This window comes from Miniopterus natalensis, unplaced genomic scaffold (assembly GCF_054644295.1).
Source record: "Miniopterus natalensis isolate mMinNat1 unplaced genomic scaffold, mMinNat1.hap1 Scaffold_243, whole genome shotgun sequence".
Classification (NCBI taxonomy): domain Eukaryota; kingdom Metazoa; phylum Chordata; class Mammalia; order Chiroptera; family Miniopteridae; genus Miniopterus; species Miniopterus natalensis.
Window position 1 is genome coordinate 1 of NW_028269958.1, and position 26,646 is coordinate 26,646.

General features: G+C 77.4%; 23 non-coding genes across 23 annotated transcripts; all 23 read left to right on the forward strand.

Moving 5' to 3' along the window:
- The first annotated feature begins 1,083 nt into the window (after positions 1-1,083).
- LOC148090305 (5S ribosomal RNA) lies at positions 1,084-1,202 on the forward strand. The gene has a single exon (XR_015713844.1). It is a non-coding gene; the product is annotated as a 5S ribosomal RNA (ribosomal RNA).
- Positions 1,203-2,228: 1,026 nt separating this feature from the next.
- On the forward strand, positions 2,229-2,347 carry LOC148090306 (5S ribosomal RNA). The gene has a single exon (XR_015713855.1). It is a non-coding gene; the product is annotated as a 5S ribosomal RNA (ribosomal RNA).
- Positions 2,348-3,364: 1,017 nt separating this feature from the next.
- On the forward strand, positions 3,365-3,483 carry LOC148090307 (5S ribosomal RNA). The gene has a single exon (XR_015713864.1). It is a non-coding gene; the product is annotated as a 5S ribosomal RNA (ribosomal RNA).
- A 1,014-nt stretch (positions 3,484-4,497) lies between these two features.
- On the forward strand, positions 4,498-4,616 carry LOC148090308 (5S ribosomal RNA). Its single transcript, XR_015713866.1, has one exon. It is a non-coding gene; the product is annotated as a 5S ribosomal RNA (ribosomal RNA).
- A 1,012-nt stretch (positions 4,617-5,628) lies between these two features.
- LOC148090309 (5S ribosomal RNA) lies at positions 5,629-5,747 on the forward strand. The gene has a single exon (XR_015713876.1). It is a non-coding gene; the product is annotated as a 5S ribosomal RNA (ribosomal RNA).
- A 1,008-nt stretch (positions 5,748-6,755) lies between these two features.
- LOC148090310 (5S ribosomal RNA) lies at positions 6,756-6,874 on the forward strand. Its single transcript, XR_015713865.1, has one exon. It is a non-coding gene; the product is annotated as a 5S ribosomal RNA (ribosomal RNA).
- A 1,016-nt stretch (positions 6,875-7,890) lies between these two features.
- On the forward strand, positions 7,891-8,009 carry LOC148090311 (5S ribosomal RNA). Its single transcript, XR_015713877.1, has one exon. It is a non-coding gene; the product is annotated as a 5S ribosomal RNA (ribosomal RNA).
- Positions 8,010-9,020: 1,011 nt separating this feature from the next.
- LOC148090312 (5S ribosomal RNA) lies at positions 9,021-9,139 on the forward strand. Its single transcript, XR_015713845.1, has one exon. It is a non-coding gene; the product is annotated as a 5S ribosomal RNA (ribosomal RNA).
- Positions 9,140-10,148: 1,009 nt separating this feature from the next.
- On the forward strand, positions 10,149-10,267 carry LOC148090313 (5S ribosomal RNA). The gene has a single exon (XR_015713867.1). It is a non-coding gene; the product is annotated as a 5S ribosomal RNA (ribosomal RNA).
- Positions 10,268-11,288: 1,021 nt separating this feature from the next.
- Positions 11,289-11,407, forward strand: LOC148090314 (5S ribosomal RNA). Its single transcript, XR_015713846.1, has one exon. It is a non-coding gene; the product is annotated as a 5S ribosomal RNA (ribosomal RNA).
- A 1,011-nt stretch (positions 11,408-12,418) lies between these two features.
- LOC148090315 (5S ribosomal RNA) lies at positions 12,419-12,537 on the forward strand. Its single transcript, XR_015713847.1, has one exon. It is a non-coding gene; the product is annotated as a 5S ribosomal RNA (ribosomal RNA).
- A 1,009-nt stretch (positions 12,538-13,546) lies between these two features.
- LOC148090316 (5S ribosomal RNA) lies at positions 13,547-13,665 on the forward strand. Its single transcript, XR_015713868.1, has one exon. It is a non-coding gene; the product is annotated as a 5S ribosomal RNA (ribosomal RNA).
- A 1,021-nt stretch (positions 13,666-14,686) lies between these two features.
- LOC148090317 (5S ribosomal RNA) lies at positions 14,687-14,805 on the forward strand. Its single transcript, XR_015713848.1, has one exon. It is a non-coding gene; the product is annotated as a 5S ribosomal RNA (ribosomal RNA).
- A 1,012-nt stretch (positions 14,806-15,817) lies between these two features.
- On the forward strand, positions 15,818-15,936 carry LOC148090318 (5S ribosomal RNA). The gene has a single exon (XR_015713849.1). It is a non-coding gene; the product is annotated as a 5S ribosomal RNA (ribosomal RNA).
- A 1,009-nt stretch (positions 15,937-16,945) lies between these two features.
- Positions 16,946-17,064, forward strand: LOC148090319 (5S ribosomal RNA). Its single transcript, XR_015713869.1, has one exon. It is a non-coding gene; the product is annotated as a 5S ribosomal RNA (ribosomal RNA).
- A 1,022-nt stretch (positions 17,065-18,086) lies between these two features.
- Positions 18,087-18,205, forward strand: LOC148090320 (5S ribosomal RNA). Its single transcript, XR_015713850.1, has one exon. It is a non-coding gene; the product is annotated as a 5S ribosomal RNA (ribosomal RNA).
- Positions 18,206-19,217: 1,012 nt separating this feature from the next.
- LOC148090321 (5S ribosomal RNA) lies at positions 19,218-19,336 on the forward strand. The gene has a single exon (XR_015713875.1). It is a non-coding gene; the product is annotated as a 5S ribosomal RNA (ribosomal RNA).
- Positions 19,337-20,353: 1,017 nt separating this feature from the next.
- Positions 20,354-20,472, forward strand: LOC148090322 (5S ribosomal RNA). Its single transcript, XR_015713851.1, has one exon. It is a non-coding gene; the product is annotated as a 5S ribosomal RNA (ribosomal RNA).
- Positions 20,473-21,481: 1,009 nt separating this feature from the next.
- On the forward strand, positions 21,482-21,600 carry LOC148090323 (5S ribosomal RNA). Its single transcript, XR_015713852.1, has one exon. It is a non-coding gene; the product is annotated as a 5S ribosomal RNA (ribosomal RNA).
- A 1,011-nt stretch (positions 21,601-22,611) lies between these two features.
- On the forward strand, positions 22,612-22,730 carry LOC148090324 (5S ribosomal RNA). Its single transcript, XR_015713870.1, has one exon. It is a non-coding gene; the product is annotated as a 5S ribosomal RNA (ribosomal RNA).
- Positions 22,731-23,747: 1,017 nt separating this feature from the next.
- LOC148090325 (5S ribosomal RNA) lies at positions 23,748-23,866 on the forward strand. Its single transcript, XR_015713853.1, has one exon. It is a non-coding gene; the product is annotated as a 5S ribosomal RNA (ribosomal RNA).
- A 1,013-nt stretch (positions 23,867-24,879) lies between these two features.
- On the forward strand, positions 24,880-24,998 carry LOC148090326 (5S ribosomal RNA). Its single transcript, XR_015713854.1, has one exon. It is a non-coding gene; the product is annotated as a 5S ribosomal RNA (ribosomal RNA).
- A 1,013-nt stretch (positions 24,999-26,011) lies between these two features.
- On the forward strand, positions 26,012-26,130 carry LOC148090327 (5S ribosomal RNA). The gene has a single exon (XR_015713871.1). It is a non-coding gene; the product is annotated as a 5S ribosomal RNA (ribosomal RNA).
- Positions 26,131-26,646: the final 516 nt, after the last annotated feature.

The window sequence follows — 26,646 nt, forward strand, 5'->3', positions numbered from 1 at the left end:
GGAAGCTAAGCAGGGTCGGGCCTGGTTAGTACTTGGATGGGAGACCGCCTGGGAATACCGGGTGCCGTAGGCTTTTTCTTTGGCCCTCTCTCTCCTTTTCCTTCCTTGCTCTCTTTCCTTTCTCGGCCGCCCCGTGCCGGGCGGCCCCGCCGAGCCCCAGCGCGCCCGCGCCCGGGGCCCGCTGCGCGCTCCAGGCCGCCCCGGCCTGTCCTGCCCGCCAGATGTTTCCACGGCCCCCGGGGCGGGGCCCCGGGACCCGCCGCCCGCCGAGCGGAAGGCGACCGCTCCCCTCCCCCCGCCGCAAGCGCCCCGACGCCGCCGGCCCCAAGCCTCCCAGCCCCGGCCGTCTCCCGCCCTTGCCAGAGACCCCCGTGGGCTGTCCCAGGAGCAGGCGGCCCCGGCGCGTTTCGTGCGCCTGGAGAAGGCGTCTGGGAGGGGCGGGGCGTGCGAGGCGACGTCCGGTGGCATCCTCTGGGAACCCGGCTCCCGGATGGGAGCCCCGGCCCCACCATCACTGAAGGGCGCCTCCCGGGATCCACAGGGCACGCCCAGACGGCGTGGCGCCCCGTCGGACGGCGCTATGCCGGGGAAGACCGCAGAGTCCCCCTTGGGGGACCCGGTGCCCCGAAAGGCGGGGAACGGCGCGATCCCGCAAGCCGCCTACAGGGGAGGCACCCGGCCGGGGGCCCAGGCAACGCCGCGCCCCCCCCACCCCCCACCCCCCCCATCCCGAGGCGGCTTGCGGGGGGCCCGGGAGGCCGGGGGCGGTCCCCGCCCTCCGCCACCCGCAAGGGGGCCGCGTCCGGAGCGTGGTGGGGAGGGCACCCCCTTGGGCGCCCCCCAGGGCGTCCCTCCCGCAAAAGCGCTGTGGTTCCCCTACCCCCCCGCCCCCCCCCCCGCACCGTCCCTGGGCTCGGGAAGGAAGCGCGCGCCGCCCCGGCAGGGCCCCGCACGGCAGCGGTCTCCGGGGGCCCGGGGCGGCGCGCGGCAGGCGGCGCGGGCGCAGCCGGGGCGTGCGGGGGTCCGGGGGCCGCGGAGGGGAGCAGGCGCGGGCTCTTGGGGCGCCGGGAGGCCGCCTCCAGCGTCTACGGCCATACCACCCTGAACGCGCCCGATCTCGTCTGATCTCGGAAGCTAAGCAGGGTCGGGCCTGGTTAGTACTTGGATGGGAGACCGCCTGGGAATACCGGGTGCCGTAGGCTTTTTCTTTGGCCCTCTCTCTCCTTTTCCTTCCTTGCTCTCTTTCCTTTCTCGGCCGCCCCCCTGCCGGGCGGACCGCCGAGCCCCAGCACGCCCGCGCCCGGGACCCGCTGCGCGCTCCAAGCCGCCCCGGCCTGTCCTGCCCGCCAGATGTTTCCACCGCCCCCGGGGCGGGGCCCCGGGCCCCGCCGCCCGCCGCCCGCCCAGCGCAAACGCGGCCCGCTCCGCTACCCACGGACGCCGCCGGCCCCAAGCCTCCCAGCCCCAGCCGTCTCCCGCCCTTGGCAGAGACCCCCCGTGGGCTGTCCCAGGAGCAGGCGGCTCCGGGCGCGTTTGGTGCGCCTGGAGAAGGTGTCTGGGAGGGGGCGGGAGGGGCGGGGCGTGCGAGGCGACGTCCGGTGGCAATCCTCTGGGAACCCGGCTCCCGGATGGGAGCCCCGGCCCCACCATCACTGAAGGGCGCCTCCCGGGATCCACAGGGCACGCCGAGACGGCGTGGCGCCCCGTCGGACCGCGCTATGCCGGGGAAGACCGCAGAGTCCCCCTTGGGGGACCCGGTGCCCCGAAAGGCGGGGAACGGCGCGATCCCCGCAAGCCGCCCACAGGGGAGGCACCCGGCAGGGGGCCCAGGCAACGCCGCGCCCCCCGCACCTCCCACCCCCCCATCCCGAGGCGGCTTGCGGGTGGCCCGGGAGTCCGGGGGCGGTCACCGCCCCTCCGCCACCCGCAAGGGGGCCGCGTCCGGAGCGGGTGGGGAGGGCACCCCCTTGGGCGCCCCCCAGGGCGTCCCTCCCGCAAAAGCGCTGTCGTCGTCGTCGTCCCCCCCCCCCCCCGCCCCCCGCACCGTCCCTGGGCTCGGGAAGGGAAGCGCGCGCCGCCCCGGCAGGGCCCCGCACCGCGGGGGTCTCCGGGGTCCCGGGGAGGCGCGCGGCAGGCGGCGGCGGGCGCAGCCGGGGCGTGCGGGGGCCCGGGGGCCGCGGAGGCGGAGGAGGCGCGGGCTCTTGGGGCGCCGGGAGGCCGCCTCCAGCGTCTACGGCCATACCACCCTGAACGCGCCCGATCTCGTCTGATCTCGGAAGCTAAGCAGGGTCGGGCCTGGTTAGTACTTGGATGGGAGACCGCCTGGGAATACCGGGTGCCGTAGGCTTTTTCTTTGGCCCTCTCTCTCCTTTTCCTTCCTTGCTCTCTTTCCTTTCTCGGCCGCCCCGTGCCGGGCGGCCCGACCGAGCGCCAGCGCGCCCGCGCCCGGGACCCGCTGCGCGCTCAGGCCGCCCCGGCCTGTCCTGCCCGCCAGATGTTTCCACGGCCCCCGGGGCAGGGCCCCGGGACCCGCCGCCCGCCGAGCCGAAGGCGACCGCTCCCCTCCCCCCCGCCGCAAGCGCCCCGACGCCGCCGGCCCCAAGCCTCCCAGCCCCGGCCGTCTCCCGCCCTTGCCAGAGACCCCCGTGGGCTGTCCCAGGAGCAGGCGGCCCCCGGCGCGTTTCGTGCGCCTGGAGAAGGCGTCTGGGAGGGGCGGGGCGTGCGAGGCGACGTCCGGTGGCATCCTCTGGGAACCCGGCTCCCGGATGGGAGCCCCGGCCCCACCATCACTGAAGGGCGCCTCCCGGGATCCACAGGGCACGCCCAGACGGCGTGGCGCCCCGTCGGACCGCGCTATGCCGGGGAAGACCGCAGAGTCCCCCTTGGGGGACCCGGTGCCCCGAAAGGCGGGGAACGGCGCGATCCCGCAAGCCGCCTACAGGGGAGGCACCCGGCCGGGGGCCCAGGCAACGCCGCGCCCCCCCCACCCCCCACCCCCCCCCCCCATCCCGAGGCGGCTTGCGGGGGGCCCGGGAGGCCGGGGGCGGTCCCCGCCCTCCGCCACCCGCAAGGGGGCCGCGTCCGGAGCGGGTGGGGAGGGCACCCCCTTGGGCGCCCCCCAGGGCGTCCCTCCCGCAAAAGCGCTGTGGTTCCCCTACCCCCCCGCCCCCCCCCCCCCGCACCGTCCCTGGGCTCGGGAAGGGAAGCGCGCGCCGCCCCGGCAGGGCCCCGCACGGCAGCGGTCTCCGGGGGCCCGGGGCGGCGCGCGGCAGGCGGCGCGGGCGCAGCCGGGGCGTGCGGGGGTCCGGGGGCCGCGGAGGGGAGCAGGCGCGGGCTCTTGGGGCGCCGGGAGGCCGCCTCCAGCGTCTACGGCCATACCACCCTGAACGCGCCCGATCTCGTCTGATCTCGGAAGCTAAGCAGGGTCGGGCCTGGTTAGTACTTGGATGGGAGACCGCCTGGGAATACCGGGTGCCATAGGCTTTTTCTTTGGCCCTCTCTCTCCTTTTCCTTCCTTGCTCTCTTTCCTTTCTCGGCCGCCCCCTGCCGGGCGGACCGCCGAGCCCCAGCACGCCCGCGCCCGGGACCCGCTGCGCGCTCCAAGCCGCCCCGGCCTGTCCTGCCCGCCAGATGTTTCCACGGCCCCCGGGGCGGGGCCCCGGGCCCCGCCGCCCGCCGCCCGCCCAGCGCAACGCGGCCGCTCCGCTACCCACGACGCCGCCGGCCCCAAGCCTCCCAGCCCCAGCCGTCTCCCGCCCTTGGCAGAGACCCCCGTGGGCTGTCCCAGGAGCAGGCGGCCCGGGCGCGTTTGGTGCGCCTGGAGAAGGTGTCTGGGAGGGGCGGGAGGGGCGGGGCGTGCGAGGCGACGCCCCGGTGGCATCCTCTGGGAACCCGGCTCCCGGATGGGAGCCCCGGCCCCACCATCACTGAAGGGCGCCTCCCGGGATCCACAGGGCACGCCGAGACGGCGTGGCGCCCCGTCGGACCGCGCTATGCCGGGGAAGACCGCAGAGTCCCCCTTGGGGGACCCGGTGCCCCGAAAGGCGGGGAACGGCGCGATCCCGCAAGCCGCCCACAGGGGAGGCACCCGGCAGGGGGCCCAGGCAACGCCGCGCCCCCCGCACCTCCCACCCCCCCATCCCGAGGCGGCTTGCGGGTGGCCCGGGAGTCCGGGGGCGGTCACCGCCCTCCGCCACCCGCAAGGGGGCCGCGTCCGGAGCGGGTGGGGAGGGCACCCCCTTGGGCGCCCCCCAGGGCGTCCCTCCCGCAAAAGCGCTGTCGTCGTCGTCGTCCCCCCCCCCCCCGCCCCCCGCACCGTCCCTGGGCTCGGAAGGGAAGCGCGCGCCGCCCCGGCAGGGCCCCGCACCGCGGGGGTCTCCGGGGTCCCGGGGAGGCGCGCGGCAGGCGGCGCGGGCGCAGCCGGGGCGTGCGGGGGCCCGGGGGCCGCGGAGGCGGAGGAGGCGCGGGCTCTTGGGGCGCCGGGAGGCCGCCTCCAGCGTCTACGGCCATACCACCCTGAACGCGCCCGATCTCGTCTGATCTCGGAAGCTAAGCAGGGTCGGGCCTGGTTAGTACTTGGATGGGAGACCGCCTGGGAATACCGGGTGCCGTAGGCTTTTTCTTTGGCCCTCTCTCTCCTTTTCCTTCCTTGCTCTCTTTCCTTTCTCGGCCGCCCCGTGCCGGGCGGCCCGCCGAGCGCCAGCGCGCCCGCGCCCGGGACCCGCTGCGCGCTCAGGCCGCCCCGGCCTGTCCTGCCCGCCAGATGTTTCCACGGCCCCCGGGGCAGGGCCCCGGGACCCGCCGCCCGCCGAGCCGAAGGCGACCGCTCCCCTCCCCCCGCCGCAAGCGCCCCGACGCCCGCCGGCCCCAAGCCTCCCAGCCCCGGCCGTCTCCCGCCCTTGCCAGAGACCCCCGTGGGCTGTCCCAGGAGCAGGCGGCCCCCGGCGCGTTTCGTGCGCCTGGAGAAGGCGTCTGGGAGGGGCGGGGCGTGCGAGGCGACGTCCGGTGGCATCCTCTGGGAACCCGGCTCCCGGATGGGAGCCCCGGCCCCACCATCACTGAAGGGCGCCTCCCGGGATCCACAGGGCACGCCCAGACGGCGTGGCGCCCCGTCGGACCGCGCTATGCCGGGGAAGACCGCAGAGTCCCCCTTGGGGGACCGGGTGCCCCGAAAGGCGGGGAACGGCGTGATCCCGCGCGCCGCCCGCCGCGGAGGCACCCGGCAGGGGGCCCAGGCAACGCCGCGCAACCCCCACCCCATCCCCCCGGCGGCTTGCGGGTGGCCCGGGAGGCCGGGGGCGGTCCCCGCCCTCCGCCACCCGCAAGGGGGCCGTGTCCGGAGCCGGTGGGGAGGGCACCCCCTAGGGCGCCCCCCAGGGCGTCCCTCCCGCAAAAGCGCTGTGGTCGTCGTCGTCCCGTCGTCCCCCCCCCCCCCGCCCCCCGCACCGTCCCTGGGCTCGGGAAGGGAAGCGCGCGCCGCCCCGGCAGGGCCCCGCACCGCGGGGGTCTCCGGGGTCCCGGGGAGGCGCGCGGCAGGCGGCGCGGGCGCAGCCGGGGCGTGCGGGGGCCCGGGGGCCGCGGAGGCGGAGGAGGCGCGGGCTCTTGGGGCGCCGGGAGGCCGCCTCCAGCGTCTACGGCCATACCACCCTGAACGCGCCCGATCTCGTCTGATCTCGGAAGCTAAGCAGGGTCGGGCCTGGTTAGTACTTGGATGGGAGACCGCCTGGGAATACCGGGTGCCGTAGGCTTTTTCTTTGGCCCTCTCTCTCCTTTTCCTTCCTTGCTCTCTTTCCTTTCTCGGCCGCCCCGTGCCGGGCGGCCCGCCGAGCCCCAGCGCGCCCGCGCCCGGGGCCCGCTGCGCGCTCCAGGCCGCCCCGGCCTGTCCTGCCCGCCAGATGTTTCCACGGCCCCCGGGGCGGGGCCCCGGGACCCGCCGCCCGCCGAGCGGAAGGCGACCGCTCCCCTCCCCCCGCCGCAAGCGCCCCGACGCCGCCGGCCCCAAGCCTCCCAGCCCCGGCCGTCTCCCGCCCTTGCCAGAGACCCCCGTGGGCTGTCCCAGGAGCAGGCGGCCCCGGCGCGTTTCGTGCGCCTGGAGAAGGCGTCTGGGAGGGACGGGGCGTGCGAGGCGACGTCCGGTGGCATCCTCTGGGAACCCGGCTCCCGGATGGGAGCCCCGGCCCCACCATCACTGAAGGGCGCCTCCCGGGATCCACAGGGCACGCCCAGACGGCGTGGCGCCCCGTCGGACGGCGCTATGCCGGGGAAGACCGCAGAGTCCCCCTTGGGGGACCCGGTGCCCCGAAAGGCGGGGAACGGCGCGATCCCGCAAGCCGCCTACAGGGGAGGCACCCGGCCGGGGGCCCAGGCAACGCCGCGCCCCCCCCACCCCCCACCCCCCCCATCCCGAGGCGGCTTGCGGGGGGCCCGGGAGGCCGGGGGCGGTCCCCGCCCTCCGCCACCCGCAAGGGGGCCGCGTCCGGAGCGGGTGGGGAGGGCACCCCCTTGGGCGCCCCCCAGGGCGTCCCTCCCGCAAAAGCGCTGTGGTTCCCCTACCCCCCCGCCCCCCCCCCGCACCGTCCCTGGGCTCGGGAAGGGAAGCGCGCGCCGCCCCGGCAGGGCCCCGCACGGCAGCGGTCTCCGGGGGCCCGGGGCGGCGCGCGGCAGGCGGCGCGGGCGCAGCCGGGGCGTGCGGGGGTCCGGGGGCCGCGGAGGGGAGCAGGCGCGGGCTCTTGGGGCGCCGGGAGGCCGCCTCCAGCGTCTACGGCCATACCACCCTGAACGCGCCCGATCTCGTCTGATCTCGGAAGCTAAGCAGGGTCGGGCCTGGTTAGTACTTGGATGGGAGACCGCCTGGGAATACCGGGTGCCATAGGCTTTTTCTTTGGCCCTCTCTCTCCTTTTCCTTCCTTGCTCTCTTTCCTTTCTCGGCCGCCCCCTGCCGGGCGGACCGCCGAGCCCCAGCACGCCCGCGCCCGGGACCCGCTGCGCGCTCCAGGCCGCCCCGGCCTGTCCTGCCCGCCAGATGTTTCCACGGCCCCCGGGGCGGGGCCCCGGGCCCCGCCGCCCGCCGCCCGCCCAGCGCAACGCGGCCGCTCCGCTACCCACGACGCCGCCGGCCCCAAGCCTCCCAGCCCCAGCCGTCTCCCGCCCTTGGCAGAGACCCCCGTGGGCTGTCCCAGGAGCAGGCGGCCCGGGCGCGTTTGGTGCGCCTGGAGAAGGTGTCTGGGAGGGGCGGGAGGGGCGGGGCGTGCGAGGCGACGTCCGGTGGCATCCTCTGGGAACCCGGCTCCCGGATGGGAGCCCCGGCCCCACCATCACTGAAGGGCGCCTCCCGGGATCCACAGGGCACGCCGAGACGGCGTGGCGCCCCGTCGGACCGCGCTATGCCGGGGAAGACCGCAGAGTCCCCCTTGGGGGACCCGGTGCCCCGAAAGGCGGGGAACGGCGCGATCCCGCAAGCCGCCCACAGGGGAGGCACCCGGCAGGGGGCCCAGGCAACGCCGCGCCCCCCGCACCTCCCACCCCCCCCATCCCGAGGCGGCTTGCGGGTGGCCCGGGAGTCCGGGGGCGGTCACCGCCCTCCGCCACCCGCAAGGGGGCCGCGTCCGGAGCGGGTGGGGAGGGCACCCCCTTGGGCGCCCCCCAGGGCGTCCCTCCCGCAAAAGCGCTGTCGTCGTCGTCGTCCCCCCCCCCCCCCGCCCCCCGCACCGTCCCTGGGCTCGGGAAGGGAAGCGCGCGCCGCCCCGGCAGGGCCCCGCACCGCGGGGGTCTCCGGGGTCCCGGGGAGGCGCGCGGCAGGCGGCGCGGGCGCAGCCGGGGCGTGCGGGGGCCCGGGGGCCGCGGAGGCGGAGGAGGCGCGGGCTCTTGGGGCGCCGGGAGGCCGCCTCCAGCGTCTACGGCCATACCACCCTGAACGCGCCCGATCTCGTCTGATCTCGGAAGCTAAGCAGGGTCGGGCCTGGTTAGTACTTGGATGGGAGACCGCCTGGGAATACCGGGTGCCGTAGGCTTTTTCTTTGGCCCTCTCTCTCCTTTTCCTTCCTTGCTCTCTTTCCTTTCTCGGCCGCCCCGTGCCGGGCGGCCCGCCGAGCGCCAGCGCGCCCGCGCCCGGGACCCGCTGCGCGCTCAGGCCGCCCCGGCCTGTCCTGCCCGCCAGATGTTTCCACGGCCCCCGGGGCAGGGCCCCGGGACCCGCCGCCCGCCGAGCCGAAGGCGACCGCTCCCCTCCCCCCGCCGCAAGCGCCCCGACGCCGCCGGCCCCAAGCCTCCCAGCCCCGGCCGTCTCCCGCCCTTGCCAGAGACCCCCGTGGGCTGTCCCAGGAGCAGGCGGCCCCCGGCGCGTTTCGTGCGCCTGGAGAAGGCGTCTGGGAGGGGCGGGGCGTGCGAGGCGACGTCCGGTGGCATCCTCTGGGAACCCGGCTCCCGGATGGGAGCCCCGGCCCCACCATCACTGAAGGGCGCCTCCCGGGATCCACAGGGCACGCCCAGACGGCGTGGCGCCCCGTCGGACCGCGCTATGCCGGGGAAGACCGCAGAGTCCCCCTTGGGGGACCGGGTGCCCCGAAAGGCGGGGAACGGCGTGATCCCGCGCGCCGCCCGCCGCGGAGGCACCCGGCAGGGGGCCCAGGCAACGCCGCGCAACCCCCACCCCATCCCCCCGGCGGCTTGCGGGTGGCCCGGGAGGCCGGGGGCGGTCCCCGCCCTCCGCCACCCGCAAGGGGGCCGTGTCCGGAGCCGGTGGGGAGGGCACCCCCTAGGGCGCCCCCCAGGGCGTCCCTCCCGCAAAAGCGCTGTGGTCGTCGTCGTCCCGTCGTCCCCCCCCCCCCCGCCCCCCGCACCGTCCCTGGGCTCGGGAAGGGAAGCGCGCGCCGCCCCGGCAGGGCCCCGCACCGCGGAGGTCTCCGGGGTCCCGGGGAGGCGCGCGGCAGGCGGCGCGGGCGCAGCCGGGGCGTGCGGGGGCCCGGGGGCCGCGGAGGCGGAGGAGGCGCGGGCTCTTGGGGCGCCGGGAGGCCGCCTCCAGCGTCTACGGCCATACCACCCTGAACGCGCCCGATCTCGTCTGATCTCGGAAGCTAAGCAGGGTCGGGCCTGGTTAGTACTTGGATGGGAGACCGCCTGGGAATACCGGGTGCCGTAGGCTTTTTCTTTGGCCCTCTCTCTCCTTTTCCTTCCTTGCTCTCTTTCCTTTCTCGGCCGCCCCGTGCCGGGCGGCCCGCCGAGCCCCAGCGCGCCCGCGCCCGGGGCCCGCTGCGCGCTCCAGGCCGCCCCGGCCTGTCCTGCCCGCCAGATGTTTCCACGGCCCCCGGGGCGGGGCCCCGGGACCCGCCGCCCGCCGAGCGGAAGGCGACCGCTCCCCTCCCCCCGCCGCAAGCGCCCCGACGCCGCCGGCCCCAAGCCTCCCAGCCCCGGCCGTCTCCCGCCCTTGCCAGAGACCCCCGTGGGCTGTCCCAGGAGCAGGCGGCCCCGGCGCGTTTCGTGCGCCTGGAGAAGGCGTCTGGGAGGGGCGGGGCGTGCGAGGCGACGTCCGGTGGCATCCTCTGGGAACCCGGCTCCCGGATGGGAGCCCCGGCCCCACCATCACTGAAGGGCGCCTCCCGGGATCCACAGGGCACGCCCAGACGGCGTGGCGCCCCGTCGGACGGCGCTATGCCGGGGAAGACCGCAGAGTCCCCCTTGGGGGACCCGGTGCCCCGAAAGGCGGGGAACGGCGCGATCCCGCAAGCCGCCTACAGGGGAGGCACCCGGCCGGGGGCCCAGGCAACGCCGCGCCCCCCCCACCCCCCACCCCCCCCATCCCGAGGCGGCTTGCGGGGGGCCCGGGAGGCCGGGGGCGGTCCCCGCCCTCCGCCACCCGCAAGGGGGCCGCGTCCGGAGCGGGTGGGGAGGGCACCCCCTTGGGCGCCCCCCAGGGCGTCCCTCCCGCAAAAGCGCTGTGGTTCCCCTACCCCCCCGCCCCCCCCCCCGCACCGTCCCTGGGCTCGGGAAGGGAAGCGCGCGCCGCCCCGGCAGGGCCCCGCACGGCAGCGGTCTCCGGGGGCCCGGGGCGGCGCGCGGCAGGCGGCGCGGGCGCAGCCGGGGCGTGCGGGGGTCCGGGGGCCGCGGAGGGGAGCAGGCGCGGGCTCTTGGGGCGCCGGGAGGCCGCCTCCAGCGTCTACGGCCATACCACCCTGAACGCGCCCGATCTCGTCTGATCTCGGAAGCTAAGCAGGGTCGGGCCTGGTTAGTACTTGGATGGGAGACCGCCTGGGAATACCGGGTGCCATAGGCTTTTTCTTTGGCCCTCTCTCTCCTTTTCCTTCCTTGCTCTCTTTCCTTTCTCGGCCGCCCCCTGCCGGGCGGACCGCCGAGCCCCAGCACGCCCGCGCCCGGGACCCGCTGCGCGCTCCAAGCCGCCCCGGCCTGTCCTGCCCGCCAGATGTTTCCACCGCCCCCGGGGCGGGGCCCCGGGCCCCGCCGCCCGCCGCCCGCCCAGCGCAACGCGGCCGCTCCGCTACCCACGACGCCGCCGGCCCCAAGCCTCCCAGCCCCAGCCGTCTCCCGCCCTTGGCAGAGACCCCCGTGGGCTGTCCCAGGAGCAGGCGGCCCGGGCGCGTTTGGTGCGCCTGGAGAAGGTGTCTGGGAGGGGCGGGAGGGGCGGGGCGTGCGAGGCGACGTCCGGTGGCATCCTCTGGGAACCCGGCTCCCGGATGGGAGCCCCGGCCCCACCATCACTGAAGGGCGCCTCCCGGGATCCACAGGGCACGCCGAGACGGCGTGGCGCCCCGTCGGACCGCGCTATGCCGGGGAAGACCGCAGAGTCCCCCTTGGGGGACCCGGTGCCCCGAAAGGCGGGGAACGGCGCGATCCCGCAAGCCGCCCACAGGGGAGGCACCCGGCAGGGGGCCCAGGCAACGCCGCGCCCCCCGCACCTCCCACCCCCCCATCCCGAGGCGGCTTGCGGGTGGCCCGGGAGTCCGGGGGCGGTCACCGCCCTCCGCCACCCGCAAGGGGGCCGCGTCCGGAGCGGGTGGGGAGGGCACCCCCTTGGGCGCCCCCCAGGGCGTCCCTCCCGCAAAAGCGCTGTCGTCGTCGTCGTCCCGTCGTCCCCCCCCCCCCGCCCCCCGCACCGTCCCTGGGCTCGGGAAGGGAAGCGCGCGCCGCCCCGGCAGGGCCCCGCACCGCGGGGGTCTCCGGGGTCCCGGGGAGGCGCGCGGCAGGCGGCGCGGGCGCAGCCGGGGCGTGCGGGGGCCCGGGGGCCGCGGAGGCGGAGGAGGCGCGGGCTCTTGGGGCGCCGGGAGGCCGCCTCCAGCGTCTACGGCCATACCACCCTGAACGCGCCCGATCTCGTCTGATCTCGGAAGCTAAGCAGGGTCGGGCCTGGTTAGTACTTGGATGGGAGACCGCCTGGGAATACCGGGTGCCGTAGGCTTTTTCTTTGGCCCTCTCTCTCCTTTTCCTTCCTTGCTCTCTTTCCTTTCTCGGCCGCCCCGTGCCGGGCGGCCCGCCGAGCGCCAGCGCGCCCGCGCCCGGGACCCGCTGCGCGCTCAGGCCGCCCCGGCCTGTCCTGCCCGCCAGATGTTTCCACGGCCCCCGGGGCAGGGCCCCGGGACCCGCCGCCCGCCGAGCCGAAGGCGACCGCTCCCCTCCCCCCGCCGCAAGCGCCCCGACGCCGCCGGCCCCAAGCCTCCCAGCCCCGGCCGTCTCCCGCCCTTGCCAGAGACCCCCGTGGGCTGTCCCAGGAGCAGGCGGCCCCCGGCGCGTTTCGTGCGCCTGGAGAAGGCGTCTGGGAGGGGCGGGGCGTGCGAGGCGACGTCCGGTGGCATCCTCTGGGAACCCGGCTCCCGGATGGGAGCCCCGGCCCCACCATCACTGAAGGGCGCCTCCCGGGATCCACAGGGCACGCCCAGACGGCGTGGCGCCCCGTCGGACCGCGCTATGCCGGGGAAGACCGCAGAGTCCCCCTTGGGGGACCGGGTGCCCCGAAAGGCGGGGAACGGCGTGATCCCGCGCGCCGCCCGCCGCGGAGGCACCCGGCAGGGGGCCCAGGCAACGCCGAGCAACCCCCACCCCATCCCCCCGGCGGCTTGCGGGTGGCCCGGGAGGCCGGGGGCGGTCCCCGCCCTCCGCCACCCGCAAGGGGGCCGTGTCCGGAGCCGGTGGGGAGGGCACCCCCTAGGGCGCCCCCCAGGGCGTCCCTCCCGCAAAAGCGCTGTGGTCGTCGTCGTCCCGTCGTCCCCCCCCCCCCCGCCCCCCGCACCGTCCCTGGGCTCGGGAAGGGAAGCGCGCGCCGCCCCGGCAGGGCCCCGCACCGCGGGGGTCTCCGGGGTCCCGGGGAGGCGCGCGGCAGGCGGCGCGGGCGCAGCCGGGGCGTGCGGGGGCCCGGGGGCCGCGGAGGCGGAGGAGGCGCGGGCTCTTGGGGCGCCGGGAGGCCGCCTCCAGCGTCTACGGCCATACCACCCTGAACGCGCCCGATCTCGTCTGATCTCGGAAGCTAAGCAGGGTCGGGCCTGGTTAGTACTTGGATGGGAGACCGCCTGGGAATACCGGGTGCCGTAGGCTTTTTCTTTGGCCCTCTCTCTCCTTTTCCTTCCTTGCTCTCTTTCCTTTCTCGGCCGCCCCGTGCCGGGCGGCCCGCCGAGCCCCAGCGCGCCCGCGCCCGGGGCCCGCTGCGCGCTCCAGGCCGCCCCGGCCTGTCCTGCCCGCCAGATGTTTCCACGGCCCCCGGGGCGGGGCCCCGGGACCCGCCGCCCGCCGAGCGGAAGGCGACCGCTCCCCTCCCCCCGCCGCAAGCGCCCCGACGCCGCCGGCCCCAAGCCTCCCAGCCCCGGCCGTCTCCCGCCCTTGCCAGAGACCCCCGTGGGCTGTCCCAGGAGCAGGCGGCCCCGGCGCGTTTCGTGCGCCTGGAGAAGGCGTCTGGGAGGGGCGGGGCGTGCGAGGCGACGTCCGGTGGCATCCTCTGGGAACCCGGCTCCCGGATGGGAGCCCCGGCCCCACCATCACTGAAGGGCGCCTCCCGGGATCCACAGGGCACGCCCAGACGGCGTGGCGCCCCGTCGGACGGCGCTATGCCGGGGAAGACCGCAGAGTCCCCCTTGGGGGACCCGGTGCCCCGAAAGGCGGGGAACGGCGCGATCCCGCAAGCCGCCTACAGGGGAGGCACCCGGCCGGGGGCCCAGGCAACGCCGCGCCCCCCCCACCCCCCACCCCCCCCATCCCGAGGCGGCTTGCGGGGGGCCCGGGAGGCCGGGGGCGGTCCCCGCCCTCCGCCACCCGCAAGGGGGCCGCGTCCGGAGCGGGTGGGGAGGGCACCCCCTTGGGCGCCCCCCAGGGCGTCCCTCCCGCAAAAAGCGCTGTGGTTCCCCTACCCCCCCGCCCCCCCCCCGCACCGTCCCTGGGCTCGGGAAGGGAAGCGCGCGCCGCCCCGGCAGGGCCCCGCACGGCAGCGGTCTCCGGGGGCCCGGGGCGGCGCGCGGCAGGCGGCGCGGGCGCAGCCGGGGCGTGCGGGGGTCCGGGGGCCGCGGAGGGGAGCAGGCGCGGGCTCTTGGGGCGCCGGGAGGCCGCCTCCAGCGTCTACGGCCATACCACCCTGAACGCGCCCGATCTCGTCTGATCTCGGAAGCTAAGCAGGGTCGGGCCTGGTTAGTACTTGGATGGGAGACCGCCTGGGAATACCGGGTGCCATAGGCTTTTTCTTTGGCCCTCTCTCTCCTTTTCCTTCCTTGCTCTCTTTCCTTTCTCGGCCGCCCCCTGCCGGGCGGACCGCCGAGCCCCAGCACGCCCGCGCCCGGGACCCGCTGCGCGCTCCAAGCCGCCCCGGCCTGTCCTGCCCGCCAGATGTTTCCACCGCCCCCGGGGCGGGGCCCCGGGCCCCGCCGCCCGCCGCCCGCCCAGCGCAACGCGGCCGCTCCGCTACCCACGACGCCGCCGGCCCCAAGCCTCCCAGCCCCAGCCGTCTCCCGCCCTTGGCAGAGACCCCCGTGGGCTGTCCCAGGAGCAGGCGGCCCGGGCGCGTTTGGTGCGCCTGGAGAAGGTGTCTGGGAGGGGCGGGAGGGGCGGGGCGTGCGAGGCGACGTCCGGTGGCATCCTCTGGGAACCCGGCTCCCGGATGGGAGCCCCGGCCCCACCATCACTGAAGGGCGCCTCCCGGGATCCACAGGGCACGCCGAGACGGCGTGGCGCCCCGTCGGACCGCGCTATGCCGGGGAAGACCGCAGAGTCCCCCTTGGGGGACCCGGTGCCCCGAAAGGCGGGGAACGGCGCGATCCCGCAAGCCGCCCACAGGGGAGGCACCCGGCAGGGGGCCCAGGCAACGCCGCGCCCCCCGCACCTCCCACCCCCCCATCCCGAGGCGGCTTGCGGGTGGCCCGGGAGTCCGGGGGCGGTCACCGCCCTCCGCCACCCGCAAGGGGGCCGCGTCCGGAGCGGGTGGGGAGGGCACCCCCTTGGGCGCCCCCCAGGGCGTCCCTCCCGCAAAAGCGCTGTCGTCGTCGTCGTCCCGTCGTCCCCCCCCCCCCGCCCCCCGCACCGTCCCTGGGCTCGGGAAGGGAAGCGCGCGCCGCCCCGGCAGGGCCCCGCACCGCGGGGGTCTCCGGGGTCCCGGGGAGGCGCGCGGCAGGCGGCGCGGGCGCAGCCGGGGCGTGCGGGGGCCCGGGGGCCGCGGAGGCGGAGGAGGCGCGGGCTCTTGGGGCGCCGGGAGGCCGCCTCCAGCGTCTACGGCCATACCACCCTGAACGCGCCCGATCTCGTCTGATCTCGGAAGCTAAGCAGGGTCGGGCCTGGTTAGTACTTGGATGGGAGACCGCCTGGGAATACCGGGTGCCGTAGGCTTTTTCTTTGGCCCTCTCTCTCCTTTTCCTTCCTTGCTCTCTTTCCTTTCTCGGCCGCCCCGTGCCGGGCGGCCCGCCGAGCGCCAGCGCGCCCGCGCCCGGGACCCGCTGCGCGCTCAGGCCGCCCCGGCCTGTCCTGCCCGCCAGATGTTTCCACGGCCCCCGGGGCAGGGCCCCGGGACCCGCCGCCCGCCGAGCCGAAGGCGACCGCTCCCCTCCCCCCGCCGCAAGCGCCCCGACGCCGCCGGCCCCAAGCCTCCCAGCCCCGGCCGTCTCCCGCCCTTGCCAGAGACCCCCGTGGGCTGTCCCAGGAGCAGGCGGCCCCCGGCGCGTTTCGTGCGCCTGGAGAAGGCGTCTGGGAGGGGCGGGGCGTGCGAGGCGACGTCCGGTGGCATCCTCTGGGAACCCGGCTCCCGGATGGGAGCCCCGGCCCCACCATCACTGAAGGGCGCCTCCCGGGATCCACAGGGCACGCCCAGACGGCGTGGCGCCCCGTCGGACCGCGCTATGCCGGGGAAGACCGCAGAGTCCCCCTTGGGGGACCGGGTGCCCCCGAAAGGCGGGGAACGGCGTGATCCCGCGCGCCGCCCGCCGCGGAGGCACCCGGCAGGGGGCCCAGGCAACGCCGAGCAACCCCCACCCCATCCCCCCGGCGGCTTGCGGGTGGCCCGGGAGGCCGGGGGCGGTCCCCGCCCTCCGCCACCCGCAAGGGGGCCGTGTCCGGAGCCGGTGGGGAGGGCACCCCCTAGGGCGCCCCCCAGGGCGTCCCTCCCGCAAAAGCGCTGTGGTCGTCGTCGTCCCGTCGTCCCCCCCCCCCCCGCCCCCCGCACCGTCCCTGGGCTCGGGAAGGGAAGCGCGCGCCGCCCCGGCAGGGCCCCGCACCGCGGGGGTCTCCGGGGTCCCGGGGAGGCGCGCGGCAGGCGGCGCGGGCGCAGCCGGGGCGTGCGGGGGCCCGGGGGCCGCGGAGGCGGAGGAGGCGCGGGCTCTTGGGGCGCCGGGAGGCCGCCTCCAGCGTCTACGGCCATACCACCCTGAACGCGCCCGATCTCGTCTGATCTCGGAAGCTAAGCAGGGTCGGGCCTGGTTAGTACTTGGATGGGAGACCGCCTGGGAATACCGGGTGCCGTAGGCTTTTTCTTTGGCCCTCTCTCTCCTTTTCCTTCCTTGCTCTCTTTCCTTTCTCGGCCGCCCCGTGCCGGGCGGCCCGCCGAGCCCCAGCGCGCCCGCGCCCGGGGCCCGCTGCGCGCTCCAGGCCGCCCCGGCCTGTCCTGCCCGCCAGATGTTTCCACGGCCCCCGGGGCGGGGCCCCGGGACCCGCCGCCCGCCGAGCGGAAGGCGACCGCTCCCCTCCCCCCCGCCGCAAGCGCCCCGACGCCGCCGGCCCCAAGCCTCCCAGCCCCGGCCGTCTCCCGCCCTTGCCAGAGACCCCCGTGGGCTGTCCCAGGAGCAGGCGGCCCCGGCGCGTTTCGTGCGCCTGGAGAAGGCGTCTGGGAGGGGCGGGGCGTGCGAGGCGACGTCCGGTGGCATCCTCTGGGAACCCGGCTCCCGGATGGGAGCCCCGGCCCCACCATCACTGAAGGGCGCCTCCCGGGATCCACAGGGCACGCCCAGACGGCGTGGCGCCCCGTCGGACGGCGCTATGCCGGGGAAGACCGCAGAGTCCCCCTTGGGGGACCCGGTGCCCCGAAAGGCGGGGAACGGCGCGATCCCGCAAGCCGCCTACAGGGGAGGCACCCGGCCGGGGGCCCAGGCAACGCCGCGCCCCCCCCACCCCCCACCCCCCCCATCCCGAGGCGGCTTGCGGGGGGCCCGGGAGGCCGGGGGCGGTCCCCGCCCTCCGCCACCCGCAAGGGGGCCGCGTCCGGAGCGGGTGGGGAGGGCACCCCCTTGGGCGCCCCCCAGGGCGTCCCTCCCGCAAAAGCGCTGTGGTTCCCCTACCCCCCCGCCCCCCCCCCGCACCGTCCCTGGGCTCGGGAAGGGAAGCGCGCGCCGCCCCGGCAGGGCCCCGCACGGCAGCGGTCTCCGGGGGCCCGGGGCGGCGCGCGGCAGGCGGCGCGGGCGCAGCCGGGGCGTGCGGGGGTCCGGGGGCCGCGGAGGGGAGCAGGCGCGGGCTCTTGGGGCGCCGGGAGGCCGCCTCCAGCGTCTACGGCCATACCACCCTGAACGCGCCCGATCTCGTCTGATCTCGGAAGCTAAGCAGGGTCGGGCCTGGTTAGTACTTGGATGGGAGACCGCCTGGGAATACCGGGTGCCATAGGCTTTTTCTTTGGCCCTCTCTCTCCTTTTCCTTCCTTGCTCTCTTTCCTTTCTCGGCCGCCCCCTGCCGGGCGGACCGCCGAGCCCCAGCACGCCCGCGCCCGGGACCCGCTGCGCGCTCCAAGCCGCCCCGGCCTGTCCTGCCCGCCAGATGTTTCCACCGCCCCCGGGGCGGGGCCCCGGGCCCCGCCGCCCGCCGCCCGCCCAGCGCAACGCGGCCGCTCCGCTACCCACGACGCCGCCGGCCCCAAGCCTCCCAGCCCCAGCCGTCTCCCGCCCTTGGCAGAGACCCCCGTGGGCTGTCCCAGGAGCAGGCGGCCCGGGCGCGTTTGGTGCGCCTGGAGAAGGTGTCTGGGAGGGGCGGGAGGGGCGGGGCGTGCGAGGCGACGTCCGGTGGCATCCTCTGGGAACCCGGCTCCCGGATGGGAGCCCCGGCCCCACCATCACTGAAGGGCGCCTCCCGGGATCCACAGGGCACGCCGAGACGGCGTGGCGCCCCGTCGGACCGCGCTATGCCGGGGAAGACCGCAGAGTCCCCCTTGGGGGACCCGGTGCCCCGAAAGGCGGGGAACGGCGCGATCCCGCAAGCCGCCCACAGGGGAGGCACCCGGCAGGGGGCCCAGGCAACGCCGCGCCCCCCGCACCTCCCACCCCCCCCATCCCGAGGCGGCTTGCGGGTGGCCCGGGAGTCCGGGGGCGGTCACCGCCCTCCGCCACCCGCAAGGGGGCCGCGTCCGGAGCGGGTGGGGAGGGCACCCCCTTGGGCGCCCCCCAGGGCGTCCCTCCCGCAAAAGCGCTGTCGTCGTCGTCGTCCCGTCGTCCCCCCCCCCCCGCCCCCCGCACCGTCCCTGGGCTCGGGAAGGGAAGCGCGCGCCGCCCCGGCAGGGCCCCGCACCGCGGGGGTCTCCGGGGTCCCGGGGAGGCGCGCGGCAGGCGGCGCGGGCGCAGCCGGGGCGTGCGGGGGCCCGGGGGCCGCGGAGGCGGAGGAGGCGCGGGCTCTTGGGGCGCCGGGAGGCCGCCTCCAGCGTCTACGGCCATACCACCCTGAACGCGCCCGATCTCGTCTGATCTCGGAAGCTAAGCAGGGTCGGGCCTGGTTAGTACTTGGATGGGAGACCGCCTGGGAATACCGGGTGCCGTAGGCTTTTTCTTTGGCCCTCTCTCTCCTTTTCCTTCCTTGCTCTCTTTCCTTTCTCGGCCGCCCCGTGCCGGGCGGCCCGCCGAGCGCCAGCGCGCCCGCGCCCGGGACCCGCTGCGCGCTCAGGCCGCCCCGGCCTGTCCTGCCCGCCAGATGTTTCCACGGCCCCCGGGGCAGGGCCCCGGGACCCGCCGCCCGCCGAGCCGAAGGCGACCGCTCCCCTCCCCCCGCCGCAAGCGCCCCGACGCCGCCGGCCCCAAGCCTCCCAGCCCCGGCCGTCTCCCGCCCTTGCCAGAGACCCCCGTGGGCTGTCCCAGGAGCAGGCGGCCCCCGGCGCGTTTCGTGCGCCTGGAGAAGGCGTCTGGGAGGGGCGGGGCGTGCGAGGCGACGTCCGGTGGCATCCTCTGGGAACCCGGCTCCCGGATGGGAGCCCCGGCCCCACCATCACTGAAGGGCGCCTCCCGGGATCCACAGGGCACGCCCAGACGGCGTGGCGCCCCGTCGGACCGCGCTATGCCGGGGAAGACCGCAGAGTCCCCCTTGGGGGACCCGGTGCCCCGAAAGGCGGGGAACGGCGCGATCCCGCAAGCCGCCTACAGGGGAGGCACCCGGCCGGGGGCCCAGGCAACGCCGCGCCCCCCCCACCCCCCACCCCCCCCATCCCGAGGCGGCTTGCGGGGGGCCCGGGAGGCCGGGGGCGGTCCCCGCCCTCCGCCACCCGCAAGGGGGCCGCGTCCGGAGCGGGTGGGGAGGGCACCCCCTTGGGCGCCCCCCAGGGCGTCCCTCCCGCAAAAGCGCTGTGGTTCCCCTACCCCCCCCGCCCCCCCCCCCCCGCACCGTCCCTGGGCTCGGGAAGGGAAGCGCGCGCCGCCCCGGCAGGGCCCCGCACGGCAGCGGTCTCCGGGGGCCCGGGGCGGCGCGCGGCAGGCGGCGCGGGCGCAGCCGGGGCGTGCGGGGGTCCGGGGGCCGCGGAGGGGAGCAGGCGCGGGCTCTTGGGGCGCCGGGAGGCCGCCTCCAGCGTCTACGGCCATACCACCCTGAACGCGCCCGATCTCGTCTGATCTCGGAAGCTAAGCAGGGTCGGGCCTGATTAGTACTTGGATGGGAGACCGCCTGGGAATACCGGGTGCCATAGGCTTTTTCTTTGGCCCTCTCTCTCCTTTTCCTTCCTTGCTCTCTTTCCTTTCTCGGCCGCCCCCTGCCGGGCGGACCGCCGAGCCCCAGCACGCCCGCGCCCGGGACCCGCTGCGCGCTCCAAGCCGCCCCGGCCTGTCCTGCCCGCCAGATGTTTCCACGGCCCCCGGGGCGGGGCCCCGGGCCCCGCCGCCCGCCGCCCGCCCAGCGCAACGCGGCCGCTCCGCTACCCACGACGCCGCCGGCCCCAAGCCTCCCAGCCCCAGCCGTCTCCCGCCCTTGGCAGAGACCCCCGTGGGCTGTCCCAGGAGCAGGCGGCCCGGGCGCGTTTGGTGCGCCTGGAGAAGGTGTCTGGGAGGGGCGGGAGGGGCGGGGCGTGCGAGGCGACGCCCCGGTGGCATCCTCTGGGAACCCGGCTCCCGGATGGGAGCCCCGGCCCCACCATCACTGAAGGGCGCCTCCCGGGATCCACAGGGCACGCCGAGACGGCGTGGCGCCCCGTCGGACCGCGCTATGCCGGGGAAGACCGCAGAGTCCCCCTTGGGGGGACCCGGTGCCCCGAAAGGCGGGGAACGGCGCGATCCCGCAAGCCGCCCACAGGGGAGGCACCCGGCAGGGGGCCCAGGCAACGCCGCGCCCCCCGCACCTCCCACCCCCCCCATCCCGAGGCGGCTTGCGGGTGGCCGGGAGTCCGGGGGCGGTCACCGCCCTCCGCCACCCGCAAGGGGGCCGCGTCCGGAGCGGGTGGGGAGGGCACCCCCTTGGGCGCCCCCCAGGGCGTCCCTCCCGCAAAAGCGCTGTCGTCGTCGTCGTCCCCCCCCCCCCCGCCCCCCGCACCGTCCCCTGGGCTCGGGAAGGGAAGCGCGCGCCGCCCCGGCAGGGCCCCGCACCGCGGGGGTCTCCGGGGTCCCGGGGAGGCGCGCGGCAGGCGGCGCGGGCGCAGCCGGGGCGTGCGGGGGCCCGGGGGCCGCGGAGGCGGAGGAGGCGCGGGCTCTTGGGGCGCCGGGAGGCCGCCTCCAGCGTCTACGGCCATACCACCCTGAACGCGCCCGATCTCGTCTGATCTCGGAAGCTAAGCAGGGTCGGGCCTGGTTAGTACTTGGATGGGAGACCGCCTGGGAATACCGGGTGCCGTAGGCTTTTTCTTTGGCCCTCTCTCTCCTTTTCCTTCCTTGCTCTCTTTCCTTTCTCGGCCGCCCCGTGCCGGGCGGCCCGCCGAGCGCCAGCGCGCCCGCGCCCGGGACCCGCTGCGCGCTCAGGCCGCCCCGGCCTGTCCTGCCCGCCAGATGTTTCCACGGCCCCCGGGGCAGGGCCCCGGGACCCGCCGCCCGCCGAGCCGAAGGCGACCGCTCCCCTCCCCCCGCCGCAAGCGCCCCGACGCCGCCGGCCCCAAGCCTCCCAGCCCCGGCCGTCTCCCGCCCTTGCCAGAGACCCCCGTGGCTGTCCCAGGAGCAGGCGGCCCCCGGCGCGTTTCGTGCGCCTGGAGAAGGCGTCTGGGAGGGGCGGGGCGTGCGAGGCGACGTCCGGTGGCATCCTCTGGGAACCCGGCTCCCGGATGGGAGCCCCGGCCCCACCATCACTGAAGGCGCCTCCCGGGATCCACAGGGCACGCCCAGACGGCGTGGCGCCCCGTCGGACCGCGCTATGCCGGGGAAGACCGCAGAGTCCCCCTTGGGGGACCGGGTGCCCCGAAAGGCGGGGAACGGCGTGATCCCGCGCGCCGCCCGCCGCGGAGGCACCCGGCAGGGGGCCCAGGCAACGCCGCGCAACCCCCACCCCATCCCCCCGGCGGCTTGCGGGTGGCCCGGGAGGCCGGGGGCGGTCCCCGCCCTCCGCCACCCGCAAGGGGGCCGTGTCCGGAGCCGGTGGGGAGGGCACCCCCTAGGGCGCCCCCCAGGGCGTCCCTCCCGCAAAAGCGCTGTGGTCGTCGTCGTCCCGTCGTCCCCCCCCCCCCGCCCCCCCGCACCGTCCCTGGGCTCGGGAAGGGAAGCGCGCGCCGCCCCGGCAGGGCCCCGCACCGCGGGGGTCTCCGGGGTCCCGGGGAGGCGCGCGGCAGGCGGCGCGGGCGCAGCCGGGGCGTGCGGGGGCCCGGGGGCCGCGGAGGCGGAGGAGGCGCGGGCTCTTGGGGCGCCGGGAGGCCGCCTCCAGCGTCTACGGCCATACCACCCTGAACGCGCCCGATCTCGTCTGATCTCGGAAGCTAAGCAGGGTCGGGCCTGGTTAGTACTTGGATGGGAGACCGCCTGGGAATACCGGGTGCCGTAGGCTTTTTCTTTGGCCCTCTCTCTCCTTTTCCTTCCTTGCTCTCTTTCCTTTCTCGGCCGCCCCGTGCCGGGCGGCCCGCCGAGCCCCAGCGCGCCCGCGCCCGGGGCCCGCTGCGCGCTCCCAGGCCGCCCCGGCCTGTCCTGCCCGCCAGATGTTTCCACGGCCCCCGGGGCGGGGCCCCGGGACCCGCCGCCCGCCGAGCGGAAGGCGACCGCTCCCCTCCCCCCGCCGCAAGCGCCCCGACGCCGCCGGCCCCAAGCCTCCCAGCCCCGGCCGTCTCCCGCCCTTGCCAGAGACCCCCGTGGGCTGTCCCAGGAGCAGGCGGCCCCGGCGCGTTTCGTGCGCCTGGAGAAGGCGTCTGGGAGGGACGGGGCGTGCGAGGCGACGTCCGGTGGCATCCTCTGGGAACCCGGCTCCCGGATGGGAGCCCCGGCCCCACCATCACTGAAGGGCGCCTCCCGGGATCCACAGGGCACGCCCAGACGGCGTGGCGCCCCGTCGGACGGCGCTATGCCGGGGAAGACCGCAGAGTCCCCCTTGGGGGACCCGGTGCCCCGAAAGGCGGGGAACGGCGCGATCCCGCAAGCCGCCTACAGGGGAGGCACCCGGCCGGGGGCCCAGGCAACGCCGCGCCCCCCCCCACCCCCCACCCCCCCCATCCCGAGGCGGCTTGCGGGGGGCCCGGGAGGCCGGGGGCGGTCCCCGCCCTCCGCCACCCGCAAGGGGGCCGCGTCCGGAGCGGGTGGGGAGGGCACCCCCTTGGGCGCCCCCCAGGGCGTCCCTCCCGCAAAAGCGCTGTGGTTCCCCTACCCCCCCGCCCCCCCCCCCGCACCGTCCCTGGGCTCGGGAAGGGAAGCGCGCGCCGCCCCGGCAGGGCCCCGCACGGCAGCGGTCTCCGGGGGCCCGGGGCGGCGCGCGGCAGGCGGCGCGGGCGCAGCCGGGGCGTGCGGGGGTCCGGGGGCCGCGGAGGGGAGCAGGCGCGGGCTCTTGGGGCGCCGGGAGGCCGCCTCCAGCGTCTACGGCCATACCACCCTGAACGCGCCCGATCTCGTCTGATCTCGGAAGCTAAGCAGGGTCGGGCCTGGTTAGTACTTGGATGGGAGACCGCCTGGGAATACCGGGTGCCATAGGCTTTTTCTTTGGCCCTCTCTCTCCTTTTCCTTCCTTGCTCTCTTTCCTTTCTCGGCCGCCCCCTGCCGGGCGGACCGCCGAGCCCCAGCACGCCCGCGCCCGGGACCCGCTGCGCGCTCCAGGCCGCCCCGGCCTGTCCTGCCCGCCAGATGTTTCCACGGCCCCCGGGGCGGGGCCCCGGGCCCCGCCGCCCGCCGCCCGCCCAGCGCAACGCGGCCGCTCCGCTACCCACGACGCCGCCGGCCCCAAGCCTCCCAGCCCCAGCCGTCTCCCGCCCTTGGCAGAGACCCCCGTGGGCTGTCCCAGGAGCAGGCGGCCCGGGCGCGTTTGGTGCGCCTGGAGAAGGTGTCTGGGAGGGGCGGGAGGGGCGGGGGCGTGCGAGGCGACGTCCGGTGGCATCCTCTGGGAACCCGGCTCCCGGATGGGAGCCCCGGCCCCACCATCACTGAAGGGCGCCTCCCGGGATCCACAGGGCACGCCGAGACGGCGTGGCGCCCCGTCGGACCGCGCTATGCCGGGGAAGACCGCAGAGTCCCCCTTGGGGGACCCGGTGCCCCGAAAGGCGGGGAACGGCGCGATCCCGCAAGCCGCCCACAGGGGAGGCACCCGGCAGGGGGCCCAGGCAACGCCGCGCCCCCCGCACCTCCCACCCCCCCCATCCCGAGGCGGCTTGCGGGTGGCCCGGGAGTCCGGGGGCGGTCACCGCCCTCCGCCACCCGCAAGGGGGCCGCGTCCGGAGCGGGTGGGGAGGGCACCCCCTTGGGCGCCCCCCAGGGCGTCCCTCCCGCAAAAGCGCTGTCGTCGTCGTCGTCCCCCCCCCCCCCCGCCCCCCGCACCGTCCCTGGGCTCGGGAAGGGAAGCGCGCGCCGCCCCGGCAGGGCCCCGCACCGCGGGGGTCTCCGGGGTCCCGGGGAGGCGCGCGGCAGGCGGCGCGGGCGCAGCCGGGGCGTGCGGGGGCCCGGGGGCCGCGGAGGCGGAGGAGGCGCGGGCTCTTGGGGCGCCGGGAGGCCGCCTCCAGCGTCTACGGCCATACCACCCTGAACGCGCCCGATCTCGTCTGATCTCGGAAGCTAAGCAGGGTCGGGCCTGGTTAGTACTTGGATGGGAGACCGCCTGGGAATACCGGGTGCCGTAGGCTTTTTCTTTGGCCCTCTCTCTCCTTTTCCTTCCTTGCTCTCTTTCCTTTCTCGGCCGCCCCGTGCCGGGCGGCCCGCCGAGCGCCAGCGCGCCCGCGCCCGGGACCCGCTGCGCGCTCAGGCCGCCCCGGCCTGTCCTGCCCGCCAGATGTTTCCACGGCCCCCGGGGCAGGGCCCCGGGACCCGCCGCCCGCCGAGCCGAAGGCGACCGCTCCCCTCCCCCCGCCGCAAGCGCCCCGACGCCGCCGGCCCCAAGCCTCCCAGCCCCGGCCGTCTCCCGCCCTTGCCAGAGACCCCCGTGGGCTGTCCCAGGAGCAGGCGGCCCCCGGCGCGTTTCGTGCGCCTGGAGAAGGCGTCTGGGAGGGGCGGGGCGTGCGAGGCGACGTCCGGTGGCATCCTCTGGGAACCCGGCTCCCGGATGGGAGCCCCGGCCCCACCATCACTGAAGGGCGCCTCCCGGGATCCACAGGGCACGCCCAGACGGCGTGGCGCCCCGTCGGACCGCGCTATGCCGGGGAAGACCGCAGAGTCCCCCTTGGGGGACCGGGTGCCCCGAAAGGCGGGGAACGGCGTGATCCCGCGCGCCGCCCGCCGCGGAGGCACCCGGCAGGGGGCCCAGGCAACGCCGCGCAACCCCCACCCCATCCCCCCCGGCGGCTTGCGGGTGGCCCGGGAGGCCGGGGGCGGTCCCCGCCCTCCGCCACCCGCAAGGGGGCCGTGTCCCGGAGCCGGTGGGGAGGGCACCCCCTAGGGCGCCCCCCAGGGCGTCCCTCCCGCAAAAGCGCTGTGGTCGTCGTCGTCCCGTCGTCCCCCCCCCCCCCGCCCCCCGCACCGTCCCTGGGCTCGGGAAGGGAAGCGCGCGCCGCCCCGGCAGGGCCCCGCACCGCGGAGGTCTCCGGGGTCCCGGGGAGGCGCGCGGCAGGCGGCGCGGGCGCAGCCGGGGCGTGCGGGGGCCCGGGGGCCGCGGAGGCGGAGGAGGCGCGGGCTCTTGGGGCGCCGGGAGGCCGCCTCCAGCGTCTACGGCCATACCACCCTGAACGCGCCCGATCTCGTCTGATCTCGGAAGCTAAGCAGGGTCGGGCCTGGTTAGTACTTGGATGGGAGACCGCCTGGGAATACCGGGTGCCGTAGGCTTTTTCTTTGGCCCTCTCTCTCCTTTTCCTTCCTTGCTCTCTTTCCTTTCTCGGCCGCCCCGTGCCGGGCGGCCCGCCGAGCCCCAGCGCGCCCGCGCCCGGGGCCCGCTGCGCGCTCCAGGCCGCCCCGGCCTGTCCTGCCCGCCAGATGTTTCCACGGCCCCCGGGGCGGGGCCCCGGGACCCGCCGCCCGCCGAGCGGAAGGCGACCGCTCCCCTCCCCCCGCCGCAAGCGCCCCGACGCCGCCGGCCCCAAGCCTCCCAGCCCCGGCCGTCTCCCGCCCTTGCCAGAGACCCCCGTGGGCTGTCCCAGGAGCAGGCGGCCCCGGCGCGTTTCGTGCGCCTGGAGAAGGCGTCTGGGAGGGGCGGGGGCGTGCGAGGCGACGTCCGGTGGCATCCTCTGGGAACCCGGCTCCCGGATGGGAGCCCCGGCCCCACCATCACTGAAGGGCGCCTCCCGGGATCCACAGGGGCACGCCCAGACGGCGTGGCGCCCCGTCGGACGGCGCTATGCCGGGGAAGACCGCAGAGTCCCCCTTGGGGGACCCGGTGCCCCGAAAGGCGGGGAACGGCGCGATCCCGCAAGCCGCCTACAGGGGAGGCACCCGGCCGGGGGCCCAGGCAACGCCGCGCCCCCCCCACCCCCCACCCCCCCCATCCCGAGGCGGCTTGCGGGGGGCCCGGGAGGCCGGGGGCGGTCCCCGCCCTCCGCCACCCGCAAGGGGGCCGCGTCCGGAGCGGGTGGGGAGGGCACCCCCTTGGGCGCCCCCCAGGGCGTCCCTCCCGCAAAAGCGCTGTGGTTCCCCTACCCCCCCGCCCCCCCCCCGCACCGTCCCCTGGGCTCGGGAAGGGAAGCGCGCGCCGCCCCGGCAGGGGCCCCGCACGGCAGCGGTCTCCGGGGGGCCCGGGGCGGCGCGCGGCAGGCGGCGCGGGCGCAGCCGGGGCGTGCGGGGGTCCGGGGGCCGCGGAGGGGAGCAGGCGCGGGCTCTTGGGGCGCCGGGAGGCCGCCTCCAGCGTCTACGGCCATACCACCCTGAACGCGCCCGATCTCGTCTGATCTCGGAAGCTAAGCAGGGTCGGGCCTGGTTAGTACTTGGATGGGAGACCGCCTGGGAATACCGGGTGCCATAGGCTTTTTTCTTTGGCCCTCTCTCTCCTTTTCCTTCCTTGCTCTCTTTCCTTTCTCGGCCCGCCCCCTGCCGGGCGGACCGCCGAGCCCCAGCACGCCCGCGCCCGGGACCCGCTGCGCGCTCCAAGCCGCCCCGGCCTGTCCTGCCCGCCAGATGTTCCCCCGGGGCGGGGCCCCGGGCCCCGCCGCCCGCCGCCCGCCCAGCGCAACGCGGCCGCTCCGCTACCCACGACGCCGCCGGCCCCAAGCCTCCCAGCCCCAGCCGTCTCCCGCCCTTGGCAGAGACCCCCGTGGGCTGTCCCAGGAGCAGGCGGCCCGGGCGCGTTTGGTGCGCCTGGAGAAGGTGTCTGGGAGGGGCGGGAGGGGCGGGGCGTGCGAGGCGACGTCCGGTGGCATCCTCTGGGAACCCCGGCTCCCGGATGGGAGCCCCGGCCCCACCATCACTGAAGGGCGCCTCCCGGGATCCACAGGGCACGCCGAGACGGCGTGGCGCCCCGTCGGACCGCGCTATGCCGGGGAAG